This window comes from Perissodus microlepis, chromosome 7 (assembly GCF_051167445.1).
Source record: "Perissodus microlepis isolate ML-2025 ecotype Zambia chromosome 7, ASM5116744v1, whole genome shotgun sequence".
Lineage (NCBI taxonomy): Eukaryota > Metazoa > Chordata > Actinopteri > Cichliformes > Cichlidae > Perissodus > Perissodus microlepis.
Genome location: NC_140467.1, coordinates 3,114,171 through 3,134,781, shown reverse-complemented (window position 1 = coordinate 3,134,781; position 20,611 = coordinate 3,114,171). Strand labels below are relative to the sequence as shown.

At 41.3% G+C, this 20,611-nt stretch overlaps 1 protein-coding gene across 1 annotated transcript in view; it reads right to left on the bottom strand.

Moving 5' to 3' along the window:
* tspan9a (tetraspanin 9a) overlaps positions 1 to 20,611 on the bottom strand; it is a 185,923-nt gene that overhangs the window by 129,616 nt on the left and 35,696 nt on the right. The window contains exon 2 of the mRNA XM_084932812.1: positions 7,579 to 7,644. The gene's annotated coding sequence lies outside the window, so the exon portion shown is untranslated. The remainder of the gene's footprint in view (positions 1 to 7,578; positions 7,645 to 20,611) is intronic.

The window sequence follows — 20,611 nt, the reverse complement described above, 5'->3', positions numbered from 1 at the left end:
TGGTTCTGAGGTGAAAGGTTACCCCTGATCTCAGATCATCCCTGGCATTAGTGATGATATTCAACAGGATCACTAAAAACATCCCATCTGCCTATCTGCATGTGCTATACGAAGCCCTCTGGGATTCAGAGCACGGTAGCTCCAAATCTACCCCAACACACACACACACACACACACACACACACACACACACACACACACACACACACACACACACACACACACACAAAGACAGTTCCAAAGCAGGCAGAGATTAAACCAGACATAGACCTATAACACCAGATAATCTGTTGTTTAAAAGAATTTCAGCATATCAAATCAGGACAGTGTCAACATTCTCTCCAGGATGGAATTTGATAAAAAAGAATCAACAAGATTATATCAGCTAAACTGAATATTACATTTAGATACAATGATGATGCTTGTGCCAGCGAAAGGATAAATTTATGAATATGGTTTCTATTGTCAAAGGATTAGGGAGGATGTGACAATCCGGAAAGGAAACAGGAAGGAAAAGGAACATGGAGTAAAAGCTTTTCATGTAGACTGGCCCGCAGCTACATCTTACAGAGAAGTGACATGAATCATATTGTAAAGGATGAATGGTCACATGTTCTAGCAGACACACACAAATACACACACATGCCATTAGGCCTTGACAGAGGCCATGCCTGTCAAGCCCAGAAAAAAAATACCCTGGCTCATTGGGTTGAAATCTCACATTAATCCTTACTCAACCTTCCAGCCATTAAACACCACTCTGCATCACACACACACGCGCGCACATACACACATACACACAGACTCCGTGGCGACTGCCCCGTCACCTCACCATGGTGACACACAGATCTGTTTGGACACCATGAAATTTCTCCTCCTCCTCTTTCACAAACCCACACAGCTACTCCTCTGCACCGCCATATACAGTCGTGTATAAAGTCATATAAAGCCCTCTGTGCCATAGTGAGATCGACTTTTAATGTGGCACAGAGGAACACACGAGTAGATAAGCAGTCATCATTACAGTATTAAAAAAAACGCTGTTTCTTAATGATGTCTATTAGGAGGAAAACATCAACACACATTTGGACAAATGAGGAACAGGTTGCACTCTGAGAAGGTTTCATTTGGAAGATCTGATGACTGTCTCCTTTTTCCTCCCATTCGCTTCTTTTCCTGCACAGGGCTTCATGGTGCTGATACTGACTTTAGCTCCACATCAAGCTGATGTTATATCAGCTGCAACTAATTAGGTTTCCAGTTATAATCTCTCAGTTGCCTAGCTCTGAATATACTTGATAGATTAGGTCTTGATATATATTTTGCTTAAGAGAAGTGGGATAAAACCAAGATGAGAGATTTTCACTTTTTTACTTTAAATTTTAATTAGCTTGCTTCAAGCACTTGTTTTTGTGATATTTTTTCACTAATGGGTTGATCTGCTTGCTTCTGTATCAAGATGTTGCTCGACTAATTGCTTTAGAGATGCCTCCTAAAAACTGGTCTCTATTCAACCCACATGTTTTTTTAAACACATTTTATGAGCAAGCACATTATAAAACCAAATTGTGATGAAGTGTAAAAATCATACTCAGTGATGGAGAAATAAAAATCTTGATTTTTCACTCTGTTCGATGTGTCCCCCCAAAAAAGCTTCAGTGGGTTTTAAATAATGTTATAAGGTATATTGTGCTCTTCAATCAATGCTCATGCATGTCTGTAACAAATAAGACTATTTGTGTCATCTCTGTTGATCCCTCAGTGGTTAGTGAAGCTCTTACAAAATGTTCTAGCTCATTTTAGGATTGTTTTCAGTCGATATCTCCCAGCGAGAGCTGGTTTTGATTCAGTAACTCGGTGTGTAAATGTGTTATATGCTTCAAAAGAAATTGACCTTTCGTTATTCTTTTTTTTTTCCCGCAAAAGCACAGATGTTATCTGGAAGAATTATTTTGCAGACACACAGCACATCCTTTATTACAGCTAATTAGATGATCAGGTAGAACAGCAGGAAAAAAGAATTATAGACTGCCATGAGATGATATGTAAACTAAACTAGGTGCAAAGAATATAAAATACAAACTCTGTGTGATTATAGGCATGCAGGCTAATGCACATTCAGTTGTCTCATGAAGTGTTGTTAGGATGGCGTATACAGTAGGAATATATTGAATTACAGTATACAGCCACATCCATCACTTGAAAAATCATTTACATGAGCTATGGAAAACAATGAGTCATGCAAAACACCTTAATCTTCCAAAACTGAACTAAAGTTAAACAGATCCTTTGTTCGTTTTGTTGACCACCTTCCACGTTAGGGGGAAAACAAAATATATAACAGGAAAGCACCAAAAAAAAAACCCCACAGCGTACAGACAAAAGTGGTGGGTCACCTTCATATGACATCTACAGGAGCCGTTCAGCCACGCTTTGAAGCTTGCAGCACACAGTTCTGAGCTGATGTTAATGCCACAGGAGGTTTGAGATTCGGCAGTTACTGAGTCAGCAGACTGTTGGCAAATTTCTCATACTAAGTGTCTTAGCAGCCAGTGTCTCAGTACTATAACTCTGTGTGGTCTTTGACTTCATGGCTGAGTTTCTATGTTTCTTAAACACTTCCACTTTGCAATGATGCCACTCACACTTGACTGTAGAATATCTAGTAGGAGGGAAGACATTTCATGAACTGACAGCACAATCGAATTCAGCGAGCTCTTCGGGAAAAACATTCCTTCATAAATGTTTGCAGAGGAAGACTGCATAGGTGTTTGATAAATCGGTGGCAATAGGACTAAAAACTGTTGAATTTAAAGTCTTGTCAGCCCAGCTACAGACTGGCCAATTGTCCAGGGCGTACTTTGCCTCTCACCTGATGGAAACTGGGATAGGCCCAGTCCCCAGACCCTGCCCTGCCCTGGATGCATGGATGGATGGATGCATTTAAAGCCTATTAGCTCTTCATCAAACCACCTTTAAATATTTAGTCAGCTCAAAGTTGATGTCACACCACAGAGGCACTTGATAAATGTCAGTTTGGGCAGTTTGGGCATACATTGACATTTTGGAATTGGTTAGTTCATAATTGATATCACAACAGTAAAAAGCATTACGGTTAAGGATTCCACAACATGATGATTGTTTGCTGAAATTTTAGCAGTGCCGTTTCCCTGTCCACAGTTCAGTTCAGTTCAGGACACAAGCATTTCACTGCATGTTCACTATATGTTGTACTGTGTATGTGACAAATAAAATTTGTATTTGTAGTTTAGAATAAAATTGACCTGCCAACTAATAAAATTTTAAACACCGTGATTTCTAGAAAAAGCTTTACTTCATTAAGAATAACGTGCCAGCTCAAATGGAACTAGTATCTCTTGTAACACAGCCACACAACAGCTTACCAAAGTTAAAGTGATTGTGCAAAGATATCAACATTCCTCCTTTAAACACTGATTTACATTCATCAGCTAAACCCAGCACAAAATGCACTATGACGGTGCAGAGACAGGTCATTTGTCCATTAAAAGGGATAAAAAGGTAACAGATAAACAAATCCAAATGGGCCTCTGTCTATCCATTATCGGCACTCCTGCTTTACGAGTTGCAGCAGCTCCCACATTCTTAGGCTGCTGTCATGAAACATTTAAACTGAAGGCACACAGAGACCCATCAGCGTGCTAAATGTGTGGTGGGAACAGATTTAGAAGATTTAGAGTAATGGAATAATCACCGTGAAGGAGCACGGCGGAGCGGAGTCATGCAAGACTAGTTGTGGCGACCTTGGATTTCGTCAATACAATCAGCGATGTCTATCTCTTACAAAACCAAACCCACACAGGGCTCGGTGCCTTTCAGACAACTTGAAATCAAAACTAATCTGAGTCACGATTATAATGGATAGATTTTATACCAGCGGCAAGTGAACACAATAGCACGGAGGGAGCCACAGAAAACAGAATTTAGGAAAAGATCAAAACAGCGCAGGGACTTAAAGTCTTACGAAAGAAAAAGACTTAATACACACACGCTTAATACACACCCTTATCTCTTAACTGATATTGTAACCTTTGAAGTCATTTTACAGCCATTATGAACACAGCTGTGATATCTTCCACACATAATTATGGTTTATTATTTGTCCCTGGGGCAATAAGTAAATGTGTATTATGTGTATACGTGGCTATTGAAGTGCATGTAAATTAGTCGAGGTGTATCAGTGCTGTGCTCTGAGCACTGTGTAATTATGCTGACACTTTGGTGAGACAGCGACAAAATGTGCGTGTGGATGGATAAAGCATGTGGGTGATCGCAAAGATGAAAAGGTCAGGAGCTTAGGCTTGTCTTCACCCACGGGTCATTAAAGAAGATCTGTTTGTCTCAACCAACAAAGACTGTGGAGGAGCGAATTGAGGGCAGCCTTAACACAGAACATAGCTGCAGAAATGGCAACAGACACACAGTAACATTCATATCTCTTATATCACAATTTTACCGTCTTTCTGCCTTTCTTCTCTCACTGTCTCACCCGCCGTCATCACCACCCCCTTCTCTCTATCTTTGAGTGGGATTTGTGATCTAAGATCAGTACGGCTGTAATGCCCTTCTCAGTGACTGACAGATGATACGGCCTGGCCTTTGGGCCCCAGCCGGAACGGCTGCAGATCAATACCCAAGCTGGCAGCCTGTCAGCATTCACAGAGCAATGTACACACACTCGACGCACACAAGCATTCACGTGCAAGGACAGCATCAAAGCCTGTTTGAATCGGATGGCATTTGCAGGAACAGGACCGGGATGTTTGCAACACAGCAGGAGGGGACATTCCTAGGATGCAGTTCCTGGCCTACAGGAGCAGCATGGCTGCAGGATGACGGAGCGATGGACTCCCATGGCTCTGTTGGGTGGATATATTAAGCAGTCTGGATAGATGCCAGACAAGCCAAACAAAGTAAACAGGTTGGAGAAACAACCAGGAAATGGTGTATCTGTTTATGTGACAGGGTGGCTCTTTAACCTTTGTGACTGACATCTTAGTATAGAGGTTTACAGATTTGCTTAGCAAGTGATGGGTTGGACCTGAACCAGACAGAGACACAAATCCATCTGGGGTTGTGTCAGGAAGAGCATCCAGTGTAAAACTTTGCCAAATCAAAACATGCCGGAGTCCTATTGACAAGGTAGGAGTCGACAATAGCTTTTATTTGGAACGGACACTGTGACTTGAATAGTAACTGAAACCTTGTGCTCTAGTGCCATTTACCTTTTTGGTAGAGCTCTACAAGTGGGGGGCGTGTGGTGTAAAGCTCACTTACGCAGAAATCTCGAAGTGGAAAATACCAGAATTTGAAAACAGAGTCCTGTTCTGATTTGAAAAGATCTGCAATTGGTCAACGTCTCCCGTGACAAGGTACTTTAGCCATAATGGACTTTTGTTGTCTATACCAACTTTAACGTGTATTACATATGTAAACATCATTATAACATCAGCACATAAACATTGAATCTTAATCTCAAGTTAGCATTAGTTTGTGTATTTATGTCACTAAAATTGAATTGAAAAGTTTTAGGATTTTTTTTTTTTTGCAGTTTTTCTTTTTTTTTTGCAAGCCTGTGATTAGTTTCCAGATCTGGCTGCACTCGAGCATAAATGACCAGAAAAATTAGAACTCACTCAGCCTCGCTATTATTCTAATGGGCTTTAATACAGAATTGCAGCGAAAGTGTGTGAAAGTGAAAGTGAAGGCCGCGTAATATCAGCTGTCAGGTGAAAATTAAAGCATTTGCAGTTTTTCCCATTTATATTCGTGTTACAGAGTGGATCATTATATCACATTAACAGTGTGTTCTGCAATATAACATGAAACACAAGCACACACATGCAAACAGTTGCACATACATAAAAAATAATCACAGTGAAGAATGTTGAGGACAAACCCATTTCATATTAAATGGAGGCTTTCAGTGAGTTAAACGAAAACCTCATCCTTTCTGAATATATACAGTGACTCTGCTCACGTACTCCATTCTTCTAAACAGAACCAATGTACACCGACCTATGCAAATAAACTGTGTCCAAGAGGGAGTCTCTATTTCCATCTGTCTATTGTGCATTGCATCACCGATCCTTACTATATAAATAAATATGAGAGACGTATAAATAATGCAGTCACAGATTTGACAGTCGGAGTAGCACCATCACCTCCACGCTCAACGTGTCTGCTAACTCCCACTCGCTCAACCTTGTTGTGATATATCGTCTTCCACTACCACAGCAGAGTCAATCAATAGCCAATTAAAGACATAAGGTCTCCGGTGGCCACGGGTGCATGTGGCGCTGTTTGACTATGGAGATAAATATGTAAATGGTTGACAGGCAGGATATCAAGTCAGTATGTTCCAATGAGAAGAACAGGGAGGCTAACAATAACACTCCTCACACAAACACACACATACACGTACGTGTGTGCAGCTACTCCAGTGTGGTAACTAAGGTGCAAACCCACTAATACTCATAGGGAACCAAAGGACTAGATCCCCTCAGGATGGCAGGTTGTAAGATGTGCTGTCCTTATCCATTGATGCAACTTAATGATCTGCCAGCTCCAGGGTACACCATTCAGTCTCTCTCTCGCTCTCTCTCTCTCTCACACACACACACACAGTCTCCTGTATATACAATACAAAAATAATGGATGTTAGTTCCATGAATTATATACACATCCTCCTGGTAATGGAAACGCTTCCAGAAACAATCTGAGGACGTGGCAGAGTACAGAGCAGCATTACTCTAGAATAAAGCTGTCTCCCACTCAGTAGTTACAAACATATAAACACATGTGATCAAAGACCCTGCTGAATGCAAAGCCAGGATGCTCAGACTTCTGCGTAGCAGATGCACTGTCTGAGAGGAGTGTGATATGCAACCCACAAAACCTTGACCCTTCAGTCCAAAACCTCCATGAACGATCTCCTGCTGTGGAACTTTACATGTCGATACTGGATCTCCTGAACACTCATCCCCTTGCATGAATAGCTCTGGAGCTTACTTCACTTTCTGCCCATCTCTGTGTCTCTATCACTCTGCATTCCTCCTTTTAAAGCTCTGCCACCACAGGCGCCGCCAAAGAGCCTGACAGTTCAGCCTCTCTTTGATCTCAAGGCACAGGTTATCTGTTGCCTGGCTAATTTTAGTTAGCCCCTTTAAGCTGGGATTCTCTTTGAAGCAAGGTGAGTTATCAGTGTGGCCCCTTCAGTTATGCATAGACAGATTCAACCTCACGACTTTCAGTTTCTACTGTAAGCTGGAAAAGATTATCAGCCTTGTTGTTGCATCTGGATTGTAATCAGCTCTGGGCATGGAGTTGATGACATTTAAGAAATGCAGATTTTTGTGAGGTAAAAGCTTCGAAGTCTTTGTTTAATAAACAGAATATTACACAGGAGATGCTAAAGGAGGCGAGCTACTGAAACCACCTAGAAAATTAGAAGCTCTACATTTTATTTTGCTGCGAGTTTAACAGACTGTCGTAGGAGATGGAAGGTGGAGGTGCTACAGGTGAAAAAGGAAATCTTACCTTTCTGAGGAGGGTGCGAATTAGGAAAGGAGACAGACTGTGCTGCTGGCTGGGCAGGTCAAATATCTGTAAAAAAAAAAAAAAAAGTGAGTCAGGTTTGTATTCCTTACCTCATTTTTACTCAAGCCAATAAATTGAAATGTCCCATGGAAACAAACTCATTCAAATAATAAAACACATATTTAAGAAAAAAGAAAAGGAAAAAACTTTTCTTGCATCTGCCTAACCAGCCTGGAGTTGTTATTAAATCTGAAGAGGGTTGACAACACAACCTCAGGGAGAGTGTGTTTACAGCAGGCTACTCAGGAGCACACTCCAGTTGTTGCTCTGTGATTTTATAGAATAGCGGACCAGCTGGCCTAAGACTCACTTAAATGAGTGAGCCCTAGGCAGGTGACCTTGAAAGACCTAACAGAACACAGTTTCTCAATCTGAACCTCAAACTAAATGGGAGAAGCATGTCAAGGTGAGTGGACAAGTCTTAAAAGTAAATGTGCCTGCCCGTGTTATACGAACGCAACTACTGAATACACCTCTCAGCGCTATGTTTGTCTACCGCACTACTGAGATCAAACACAAAAAACACACACACACACAAAGTTGAAAAGCCAAAGGAAGGTAGACAGAATATCAAAGCGCTTGCACTCCAATGTGAATGATGGTCCTCCGTGAGCACCTTCAGGTAAGAGGAGCAGCAGGCGTCTGCAATCTGATTTAGCGCATCAATCTCACACAAGAGGGGTCACTTTTCTTCCCACAGGATGACTAACGGGGGCACGGCTGCTATTTTCATTTCCATTTTTTTGAAGAATGGCAGCCAAAGTTTCACTCTGTATGGTGTAAAAAGTACTGCGTAAGCTCGATGAAGGACAATGACCCTGGCTATTGCCAATAGAACGTCTGTATGGCAATGCCGTGCTTTCTACAAGACAAACACACACAGACAGTTTGAGTTTTATCTCAGTCCACATAGACTTGGTTTGAAAGCTGCATGTTAAACATGTGGGTACTGTAGTCTGGAGATAAATTCATTTCTCAACAAGCATTATGCTGCCGGTGCAGCTTTTGAGTGGTTAGAAAGTTTGCACTAAGGAAATAAATACATGAAAAAAGCAATGTGAGAAACAACATTAGCTTTAAGTAAGACGTAAGCAAAGACGTTCTTTATCTTCAGTTCTTTGGTGGGTGTACTTCTATTACTATTATATTATTATCACTTTTAAGACATTCTATACTGACATACTCAATTCCATTTATTCTTGCAATAATTTAAAAAAAGTATCCAAAGTAGTTTTTGTGGCATGTCTGGTTTACAATATATTTGTGGGCACTGTTCATATACTGCTTGGCCACATAGGGCTTGCAGCCTTTGTAACAAAGCCCTATTAATCAGACTTAAAATCCACATATTATTTTGGGGTTAGACATACTTGGAATGGAATCTACAATATATCGTTACGACAGTGCTTTTCTGAGCCTATTTTTTTATTTCAGCACATTTATTGAATTAAATATTTCAAGGCAAGGACAAGACTGAATGGACTGACTTCAGGGTTGTCAATTTCTGTTGAAAGATACAATGTCAAAAGGCCTAAGGTCAGGCAGAGAGTGAAAAGCACTGTGAGGCTGAGTGGGAAGGCAGAACAGTAGAAAAGAACACAAAGAAGTCAAGTGGTGACAGAGGAATAAGCATAACGTTAATATGTTACTGCGGCATCAGGACGGAGAAAGGATAAGAAACCAGTCAGATAACAAAACTGGATGTGCATACTGCTGTGAAGAATTAACGCAAAACAACCCAAAGAGCAATGCAGCTCTCAAAAACAGACAGTTTTGTTCCTCCCATTAGTGAGTTGAATTAATTAGGGCTCCAGTGACGCAAATAACAAATATAATTATGTCCCACCATTACTCCTCATCATTATAAGCTTGTCTCCTTCCTCTTCCCGGGAGACTGCAGACAGCCAACTGGACAAGCAACTTTAAAGATCATCCGTGGAAAAAAACCACAGAAAAAACAGGAACACTGTCAACATTCATTTAGTATAAAACTTGAAGAGCATTCCTACAGTGAGTCACGCTCAGGAGATAGATGTTGGTTTGTGGTCATCAGTGATCGTACAGCAAAGTTAGTTATGTTCCTATAGCTATAAACAGAGTGTAATTTGGCTTGAAATGTGATCACTCACCCTGTGAGTTATATTTACCATCTGTGGCCCTTTACAGTGTTTGTGTATGTATGCAGCATGTGGAGCATGTGAATACAAGTGAATATGCAAGATGTGTATCCTTCCAGCAATTGCTAAGGAAGAAGATTAGCTTGTAAAACACGCAGTACATGCCATACCGTGTCACCACTGTGGACACAGATAGCCCTTTCACAGCATTTAGACAAAATTCCTCAAGATCAGACAAGGAACAAAAAGTGACCCTGGTATTCTAACAAACAGCTCTCTGTCTGCTAAGACAGATCAAGAACGACACTAAGTTCAGGTTAGGATCGCCGACTGGGAGGACGATATTTGGCCTTGTAGTGAGGATCACAAACCCAAACAACATTGTTTTGAATTAAAAAAAAAACACAGGAAGAGGTGTTGAAAAGCCACTGCTTTGCTGTGTGTGGTAATGGATAATCATTTGTCTCATGGGTCTCATGAGTCCCGCAGCTGTGGCGCATTCAGAACTCACACAGCTGTGACTGAGGGACCGTTGGCCAGCGCTGGCACAAATCGGCGAGTGAGCTGTGGATGGCTTTACTCCCACTAAGGAAGACTAGTGCTTAAGTAATGCAGCACTGGTGGACAAGTCCAAAGTTACACTCTGCGTAGAGGTATTTTTAAAAACTATTTAAACAGTCACTAAACTGTAGTGTGAAGTGGTCTATTTCGGCTCTTTTGTGGGTAAAATTGTGCTTCAATGGATCGTGCCATCCTGCGTTTAACACCAAGTAAGGATTATGAAGAGCATGCAGCACAAAAATTGTCATCCATTTTTTCTAAATGCATAAATTGAGACATAACAGCATTTAATCTCTGCTCCATGCGTATGTTCACTTTGGGACAGCAAAATCAAAATGACAAGATGTGGAAACGTGCACATCCGGGGAAGATGAAGGTATTGCTCCTTCATTTGCAGGGCTGACAGGCTATTGATTGTTCTTCAGCTAAGCCTTGAGGCTCAAGTCTTACCATTGTCTCACCTCCCTGCATGATCCCCCAACATAAACACACACATTTTTCCCCCCTCTATAGGATGTGTGCCCCTAACAGCTGTCCTTCCATATCTCTCTCTTTAGCTCACTTGCCTTCCTCCATCATTCCCTCACTCTATTTTCTTCCTAGAAAAAGTTTCTCAGGCTGAACCCCGTCCATAAGAAGTGCTGGTCTGGCATAATCCTCCTCTATAACACTGTAGAGAAAACTTTACTTTCCAAATCCTTGACAGCTGCTTCAGTAAGGTCGGATGCTCAGACTCTTTTTACAATGTGGTCTTGCCTCGGTTGTGCCTTTTCATGCCATTGGTCACAGCAGGATGGACCATGACACAACCACACAGGAATGCTGAAAAGAATCCAAAGTAAATCCCTTTCGATGCAATTGCAGCTTGAATATATGAAAAACCAGGGACAGCCGACAAAAGCACACTATTCTTTGGCTACTAAAGGATGCAAAAATCAAAAATGGAACACAAGAAGGGTGTTGGGCCGAAGCATACAGCCCAACGTTACTCTGCAGTTCTTGTTCTGTACTGAACAGTACATATTTCAATCATAAATCTGCATCGCTAAGGCTTAGAGGACTTATCACAGGGAACTGCTGTGTAATTCAACACATTGGGTGGCTCAGCCAAGTTCTGATTGCGAGTTGATGTATGTGAAAGTTAAGTCAGGGGGGTGCAGTGGTAGAACTGTAGTCACTGGAGGGAAGCCAAAGTGTGTGGCACTGCTGAGTGATGAGATACACGCCTGGAGATTCCTGCAGAAGCTGAATTATAAGAGGCGGGATGGAATTCAACAGACAGCTTTAACCATGCAATTATTTTGTACAGTAACTAGTAGTGAAAAATGCTGTCAACACAGGTCTGCAGAGCACGTCTTTACCTGAAAATGAAAGATACAGGAAAATAAGTTTAGCCTGCTTCTAGCTCTAATTAACTTGTTTCCATTTAGCTTGATGATAACATGTCAAATTTCCGTTTTGTTTTCACCTTTGAGGGGAGCAGGCGTCTCCTTCAATTGTTCATTACTTTACTCTGAGTCATCATTTATCAGCTGTTCTTTAATAGGCAATTTGAATGACAATGACCAGACCGCCGCTACACTTTCTTTCAATATTCATAACGATGCCGCGTTCAACACAGCACAACCCGTGCACACCACACACAAAGAGTATGCTCTCACAGGCAGGAAGAGCCTTAGAGGTCAGCTGTTTGCCAAGGTTCATGATGTGCCAGTAAAGAAGAGTTATGACAGCTCGGCTCCATCCCATCAGCCACACTGTCAACTAACACAGCATCATTTATACGTAAAAGCCTCACAGTTGAACACACAGCAGCATGGGTGGGCAAATTACCGCCACAGCTACACCACTTTACCACTCACGCTTCAAAGAGATGACTGTAGAACGGGCCACAAATTGAGCTGATATGAAGTATGAGCTACTGCCAAACTTACATAATATATCTGGTCAGCGTGATCTCTGTGCGTGTTTATGTTTGCACACTCCTTCAAAAACTCTGGGACTGAGAAGGACGGGGCCAAACGAGGTTGGATTACAATTCAATTAAACCTTTAAAAACGCTGTATTGTTTTACATTTCCCCCTAACAAAAAAGCACAAAAGCAAGAGATTTGCATGTGTACTCGAGTCAGCAAATATAAATTTCACAGATATATTTATAAGGAATAAAAATTCCTTTCCTTTCCTATTTTCCTAAAAGTTTCCTCGTATAAGACAAAACTACACTTTTTTTTTTAAAAGTTTCCAACTGAAATGCAGTGCTTCATTGGAAAACATGACACGCAAAGCATTAACACCAGTTAGAAGAGGGAAATACTGTAAGAAGACCCTTAGGCTTGCTGTGATTATCAATAGTTAGGTTCTTTTTGTGAGAAAAAAACAAAACCAGTCTCCAAACATTAAGGCTGACCCATACACCCTGCAGCAAGGTTTTGCTTTATCATCAAGACAGAAAGAGCTACTTATGTGCTCAGAGCTTCTGATTTTTCCTTTTTTTGATCCGTGGCCATGGAGGCAAACCAATTGATACATCTGTCCTGAAACAACACTCTCTTCTTAAACCTAAAAAACCTATAAAAACTATATTTTTGTTTGGACAGTGTCAGAGAATGTGTTGTTTTTCTTCCATTTTGTATAGGCTGCAGCTAAAAGCGGTCACTGTTTCACTTATCCTATTAATAAAGTATACCATTGTGGCCCACTTAGGCCCAGCTCAAGAGTATGAAGACACATTTTTCTTCATTTATCAAGTAGTCAAAAAGTGAAGACACAAAGATAAACAAATAATGTGCATAATGTATACCAGTCCTCTGGTAGAGGAGCTACATCCCCTTGTCAGACCTTATTCCTCACTGCAAAGCCTCCTTCAGCAATGCCCAACTCAGGCTATAACTCATTCTGTAGGCCACTTCTGTTCTCATTCGTCTATGTAGCAACCACTTTGGTAACTGCAAACCTTCATAGCAAGGATATACAAGAGCAATGAGCAGTATTTTGAGTTGTTATGTTTTGGTGTGTTTTTGCATTTTGGATTCTTTTCTTATGATGATGATGATGATGATGATGATGATGATGATGATGATGATGATGATGATGATGATGATGATGATGATGAAGAATCTATGTTTCAGTTATTCTTGTTTAGGGATTAGTTCGTAGGTTTTGTGTTCTCGTGTTTATTGCAGGTTTAGTTCAGTGTCTAGTCCAGGGGTGGCCAACTCCAGGCCTCGAGAGCCGGTGTCCTGCGGGTTTTAGATGTGTCCTGGATCCAACACAGCTGATTTAAATGGCTAAATTACCTCCTCAACATTTCTTGAAGTTCTCCAGAGGCCTGGTAATGAACTAATCATTTGATTCAGGTGTGTTGACCCAGGGTGTTATCTAAAGCCTGCAGGACACCGGCTCTCAAGGCCTGGAGTTGGCCACCCCTGGTCTAGTCTGTCTCTCACTGTCGTGTCTGCGTCTTTGTTTAGTGGTGTCTTGTTTCCTGTTTTACTCTGAAGGTTCATTTTCCTGTCTTATGTCAGTGTTTCTAGTTGTGTTCCCCTTCTGTCTCTAATTCCTTGATGACTTCCTCAGTGTATTTAAGTCCAGTGTGTCTTCGTGTCGCGTCGTCTGTTCATGCATGTGTTATTTCTAGCTGCACGTCAGGATTCTAGCCTGCAAGATTCGGTATTGGACATGTTCATAGTCACGTTCTCCAGTCATGTTTCCCTGCACCTTCATGTGCCAGTACCGAGATCTTGTTCACAGATTTTTATGTCATGTTCATAGTCTGTCCACAGTACTTTGTCATAGTTCAGTCCTGGTCTTCGTTCATAGCCTTTAGTTACTCCCAGTTTAGGTTCTTAGTTTTGTCATTCCCATAGTTTGTGGTTTGTTATTTTGCCTTCTGTATCAGCCCTGATTAAAGGCTCGTTTTGAGCTTAGCAAAAGTTTTGCCTCCTGCGTCTGTGTCCGCACCTGGGTCCAACAAACACACTCTCCACACGGTCTGCCCTCGCAGACCATGACAAGCAACTTGGCATTGTAGTATAGTTACATTGCTCCGCTGGACTCCTTCAACACAGAGTTTCTGTACATCACAAGGAAAGTGGTCCATGGCAGGCAAAAGCCAGAAGTGTCAGCTCTGTTGTTCTTGGGTTATTTTCCTGGTTCTCCCAACTCCCTGTGGGGAGCACTAGAACTTTATAATAAGTTTATAACTTCATCAACAGTTATTTTCCTCAATAAACAAATCTGAAAGCCATAAGTCCGCCACTCACAATGCCCCTAGAAAATCCTGCACCTGCTATAACCACGAGTCACCGACAAAGCATCATCTGTTGTGTCTTGGAGGCACCTTTGAAAAACTAAGCTGTTATCCCTGCACCTGTTTTTCACCAGAGTCAACAAGGAAATAAATCTGTTCTGTGATGACACCATTTCTCTCACTTTCACTGTCAGGCTCCAGAGTTCCTCAATGGCAGTAAGAAGAACCATAAAAAGAAGCCGAGACAGAGGGAGCCGAGACAGAGGGAGCCGAGACAGAGGGAGCCGAGAAAGAGGGAGCCGAGACAGAGGGAGCCGAGACAGAGGGAGCCGAGCCATCTCGATCTCTGACTGGTTTTAAAAAAAATCATAATGGTGTCTGCTGAGTGTGATGTCTGCGCTTCATACAGTTGTTCCCTTATGGCTCCTCCAGTTGAAGAAAATTCAGAGACAGCTGTGAATGTTATTTATTCTGAATGTGTTATGAAATCTGAATCTTGCACTCGAACCTCAAAATAAAAGATGCATGCTGATTAATTACAGTCAGTCCTGGCGTATGAAAATATTCTGTGTCTGCGGTTTCATCAGTTGGGAAGGAATGGTGGAACCTTCGATCGTTCCTTTGGCTGGAGCTGTCCACGGTACTGAAAGTGTTAACGCTTGACAACCTGACACCAAGGTTGTAAATCACCTAACTAGGCACTGCCCATTCAGTTTGGCAGCTGCAAGCCAAGAGCCTCCTAACATGGTTTCACAAAGACCTGAGTTTCATCAGAGAACAGTGTATATTCTGCACAGTGGACCTGAAGTCAATTTCCAGACTAGGTAAGGTGTGGTACAAAGTCACGAAGGCAGAAATGGCTCTGTTCATAAGGTAATATCTATCACGTGCTGCGGGTATCCATGAACACATCTATTTACTTAGAGTGGATGCCTTCTGAGCTGGGCATAAGAAATTACCATGGACATAATATAGTTTTGGCGACATTTTGTATTATGGTTTCTTATTTTGGGGTCATTGGGTAATCCTGAGTTTATTCTATGTTAGCTTTTGTACATTTAGGCTCCCCTTGTGTCTTTGTCCTCTGTGTCCTTCCCGGTGCGTCTGTGTTTATGGTGCTTGTCTTGTTGCTTGTTGTCTTGTTTCCCTCCTTGTGTGTTATTCCATGTTTCCTGCTGCCTTTCTTGTGTGTCCATGTTTCCCAGCATGTCAGGTCTCTCTCTCTCCCTCGGGTTCCCTCGTCTTTGTGTTCCCTTCTCACTCTCCCTTGCCTCCTTAGTAGTGTCTGTGTTTTATTCCTCTTGCCCGTTCCCGTGTCCCTCGTGTCCCATCGTCTCCCCGGTCGTTTGTGTGCTCCATGTCCGGTTGTCACAGTCTATGTCTCACCACGTTTCCTGTTGTACTTTGACAGTCTGTGTCCTGGGTTAGTATTTTCAGGTTTGCTGTCCTCCCTGTCTCCTTGTGCCTAATTCATCTCAGCTGGTTCCCCCATGTGTTTTTTGTTCCCTCGTCATTCCGAGTGTATTTAAACCTCTGCTTCCCTCAGTCCAGTGTCTCCTTCTCCCTCATTCATGGCTGTGTGTTTCCCCCTATGTTAGGTTCCAGAATTCCAGTTTAGTTTAGTTTAGTTTTATTTTGTATGTTTTTTGAGTTTAAGTCCTGCCTGTGAATCTGCTTTTGGGTCCGACCTGCTTCACATGGCCAGTTCTTTGCATTTTAATCTTTTGTGCAACAGTGACTTGCAAGGCAAGAGTCTGCATACCTACATACATGTCTGTATGAGGAAAATATGAATATATGTATATACAAAGATATATACAAGATGAACAATTTTTCCATATCTAAATCTGGTCCCAAAAAAATAAGAAAATTTGTGTTACTTCTTTGTAAAAATTCTTCTTGGCAATAAATCTTATTCCCCAGGAAAGCCTGTTTATTTCCCCTTTAATGGTGCCACATTTATAAGGAAAATGCATTTGCGGGTTGAGCAACAAAGTTGAACATGAAAAATAAATCTTCTCTGCCAATGAAAAAAAGCTTTTTTTTGCTATTAACTCTTCTTTTGAGCTTCTGGGAAACCCGGTGCTGACAATCAGGTGCCTGATTGGTGCCTGATTAGCACCATTTAGCAGTGAGTCCAGACTCTGCTTACGGCAGTTGGATCAAAGGGTCAAAGTGTGAAGTAGACATAGAGAGTGTTATGCTGATTGCTTCATCGATAGCTTTGGTGGAAGTTGTTGTGGGGCGGGATCTCCTTCACTGGAAAAACAAGGCTTGTCATCACTGGAGGCAATCTCAACGCAGAGAGACAGAGATGAGATTCTGCAACAGTGGCAGTCCTGTATCTTCACAGTCTGTGAGCGAACTCTATCCTCCAAGATGACAACTGGCAGAAAAGATTTGGCAATGGGCAAAACCCACATACTCAACCCACAAACGCATGCATTTTCCTTAAAAATGTGGCAGCATTCAAGAGTGATACGTGATAGTTTTATCATAATTTATCAATCTCAGTGTTAGGTAAACCAAGTTTTTTTTTTCTTTTCACACAAGGCTTGACATAAAAATTGACCAAAGTACAGTCTGTTCTTTTATGTCTTATTAGGATTCACAATAACGGGCTGTATTTGGTTGTACAATTTGAAATTACATTAGTGCATTAGCTCCTACTCCAACAGCAGCAGCTACTAGAGAATATAGGAGGTAGCGTTTATGAAAAAGAAACAGATGAAAAATGTGACTCATCGGAGGAACAACTCAGGTCATAAAACATAAAACAGAGGTCACTCTAAGAGCATGTGAAAAAAAGTCTTTTATATTGGACGTGTGTAAAGAGATAAACCCAACAGTGAGAGCTCTTAGAAGACTATGCCTATATTCTGGCCCCAACCTTACAGGAGAAACATATTAGGCGTGTCATTTGTATGGTGCCAGGTCTTCAGCGCATACTGTCTGAGTCTAGTGATTTAAGTCTGAAAACTGTAATGGTATTTTTTATAAAAACAACTTGTAAGAAAAATGTTTTGTTTTCAGGCAGTTTACATCCTATTTTTTCTTACTTTTTGTGGTCTCAGCATCTGAGATTAGTTTATGTGTGGGAGTTAAACAGATGGACTCTGAGGAAGAATGCAGAACGCAAAAGGAATGCAAAATCAATAACACTGCAACACACAAAAGAGACACGAAAAGACTGACAGCAATTAAAAAACAGAAAAAAATATTATCAAACAAGTTTACTTTTTCATAAAATTATGTTCAACTTCATAAATTCCATTCACTTGTGTGAACACATACAAGTTGTATGTGTCATATATACACACCATACGCTTATTCCACATGGATTATTGTCAGTCATGCAGTATTTTAATTATTTATTTTTTTACAGGCTTGTGCTACTGAATGAATCAAATACAGTAAGTATATAAATGTGACTGCTCATCATTAATTTAACACTCTTGTCTTTGTCTTTATCGCTTGCCAGGTCTTCAGTGTCAAATGCCAAATGCCTGCACAACGTTAGCTGGCACAGCAGAGGATTTGCATTTACTTTCACATTTTTAACGCCAACTGTAAAGCACCCAACAGCTCATCCTATAAGGATTGTTGCATCCAGCCCTTACTTCACCAAGTGGATAACCAAATTTTAGTTCCATTTCCCCTTGCAGCTAAGCTTCCTAATGCCTGCTGTTATATTTTCACTACTCCAATTTATTCACTTAGATAAAGACATTCAGTTGGCCAAACCTGAAACCCAGCAAGCAATTCAATTCAGTTTTATTTATAGAGTGCCAAATCACAACAGCACTCGCCTCAAAGTGCTTTATATTGTATGGCAGATACCCTGCAAGGATACAGATCCCAACAATCAAATGACCCGTTTTGCAAGCACTTGGCAACAGTGGGAAAGAAAAACTCCCTTTTAACAGTAAGAAAGCAGAAGAACCAGGCTCAGAGAGGGGCAGTCATCTGCTGTGACCAGCTGTGGTTGATGGGAGAGAGGCAGGACAAAAAACACTGGAAGGAAGCCAGAGATGAATAATAATGAATGTGGCACAGTATGCAAGTGTAATGTTCCTTTCTTAATGTGGCTAAATACAGTTTCTTTCCGGGAAGTAAGGGTGGGCGATATAAATGATATACGATAGAAACGATAGAAATTTGGCCAACGATAGAGATTTTGACTATATCGCTCTATCGCGATAGCGCATGTTGATGTGTCATCAAGCGGCGCCCGTTTTGGTCGAAAGCATCGGAGCGGCTAAAACCATTATCATCTGCAAATTATGGCGGGCGACAGTCATAGCAAAGAGATGAAGCACTTTTGAAATATGGGGAAAGCCAAAAACTGCGCTTCCTCCACTTCCGTAACATTGATTCATTAATGTTGAATTCTCTCGCAGCTCCGTGTATAGCATCCTGCTATGCGATTGCATTTGTCCCAAACCACCAGAATCCCTCACGTTAACTTTTATCGAGTGGAAAAAAAGTTGGCGTTCATCCGCCAGCTTCACTATGCTAATGTTATGCTAACATAGCTGTGTCGCTAGCAATCACATTGCACAACATTATATACCAGGTAGTCCAACTTCAGTAACCCTGCAAACGCCACTGCTGTTTAGTTTTCTGTCTTCGTTTATGTTGGAAGTGGTAACAGAGCTGTACGTTTGAATTAGTTTCAAAAATCTCTCAGTCAGAACATGGTATGAAATGTTTAGGTGTAAACTAGCGAGCTAACTTCCTGTTAACTTCTAACTCCGTTAAATTTAATAAATTCTGTTTTCATGGATGTTAAACTTAATTGTTACACCCGATAAAGCAGCAATGCTGATGATTTAAAGATGGAAGAATTTAGACCGTTTTTAACTCTTAGTGTTCGTTTGACTTTGGGACCTGAAGCTGACGGAGTTTTGGACCCAGATTACTCCGCGAAGCTCCTCACTACGGCAGCCGTAATGCTCTGACAATCCATCAAGCAGTGCGGCTTACCAAAGTTGTACTAAAACATTTTTTAACAGATTTCTGCACGCCCAAATTGGTTCGAGGTCAGTAAGCACAACCAGAATTCATACATAAGGCACACTCTCGATTTTTGAGAAAATTAAAGGATTTTAAGTGTGCCTTATAGTGTGGAAAATACGTTATACAGAAGAAAATAATATATCGCGATATATATCGTTACCGCACATGCTACAAATGATATCGCGATATGAATTTTAGGCCATATCGCCCAGCCCTACCAGGAAGTATTATTGATCATAACCAACTACATGTGAAGACTAACTATTTAACCTTTTCCCAACATCATGGTCAAAAAATATCATCTTTTAGTCCCACACCACTGTTTCCTGAATCCCTTGCTGAGTGTGACTTCAGTGCACGAGAGAAGGTTTAGAGTCTCAGCGTCTGTCACCTCAGCCATCATATAACACCAGTTGTTGTGTACAACCATCACAAGAGGTTTGAACTGGATTCACATTTGTTGTCCCTTGTGCTCGTATCAGTACTTACATGCCTAGGTTTTGCAAATGGATACGCTTTGCCTATGCTCACCATCGAAGCCATGCCAACTTGGCCGAGCAGACTCTAGCTGTTGATCCTCAGTCCTCGTCCTAAATGAATTTCCTTCCTGATCCAGCATGCAATCAGAGGCATCTGTGATGGTCACAATGCCAGTGTTCTTTTTACTTATCTACCCTAAAATGCTTACAGATATGCTACAGCATCTGTTGAGACACACTCACACCAGGAAGAGTTGCAGCTGTGCGTCTGACAAAACAGACATTTTGGAAGCGCTGTGCACAAAGGGGTTGAAGAGTGAGAACGCGATACCGTTGTGATCACCGTAGACAAAGCGATATCATCATCAGTTGTTATGCTAACCTGAAGATTTTAAATGCTGTCTGACATTTTCTTTTTAAAAAAAATCAGAAAAAAATGAAACTTTCAAAGAAGAAATTCATTTAATGCATAAAGAGTTTTGATGTTCAAGCAAAAGACAGAGCATCTTGTACATCCTCTGCTGAACACACAGAGCTTGAAAGCCC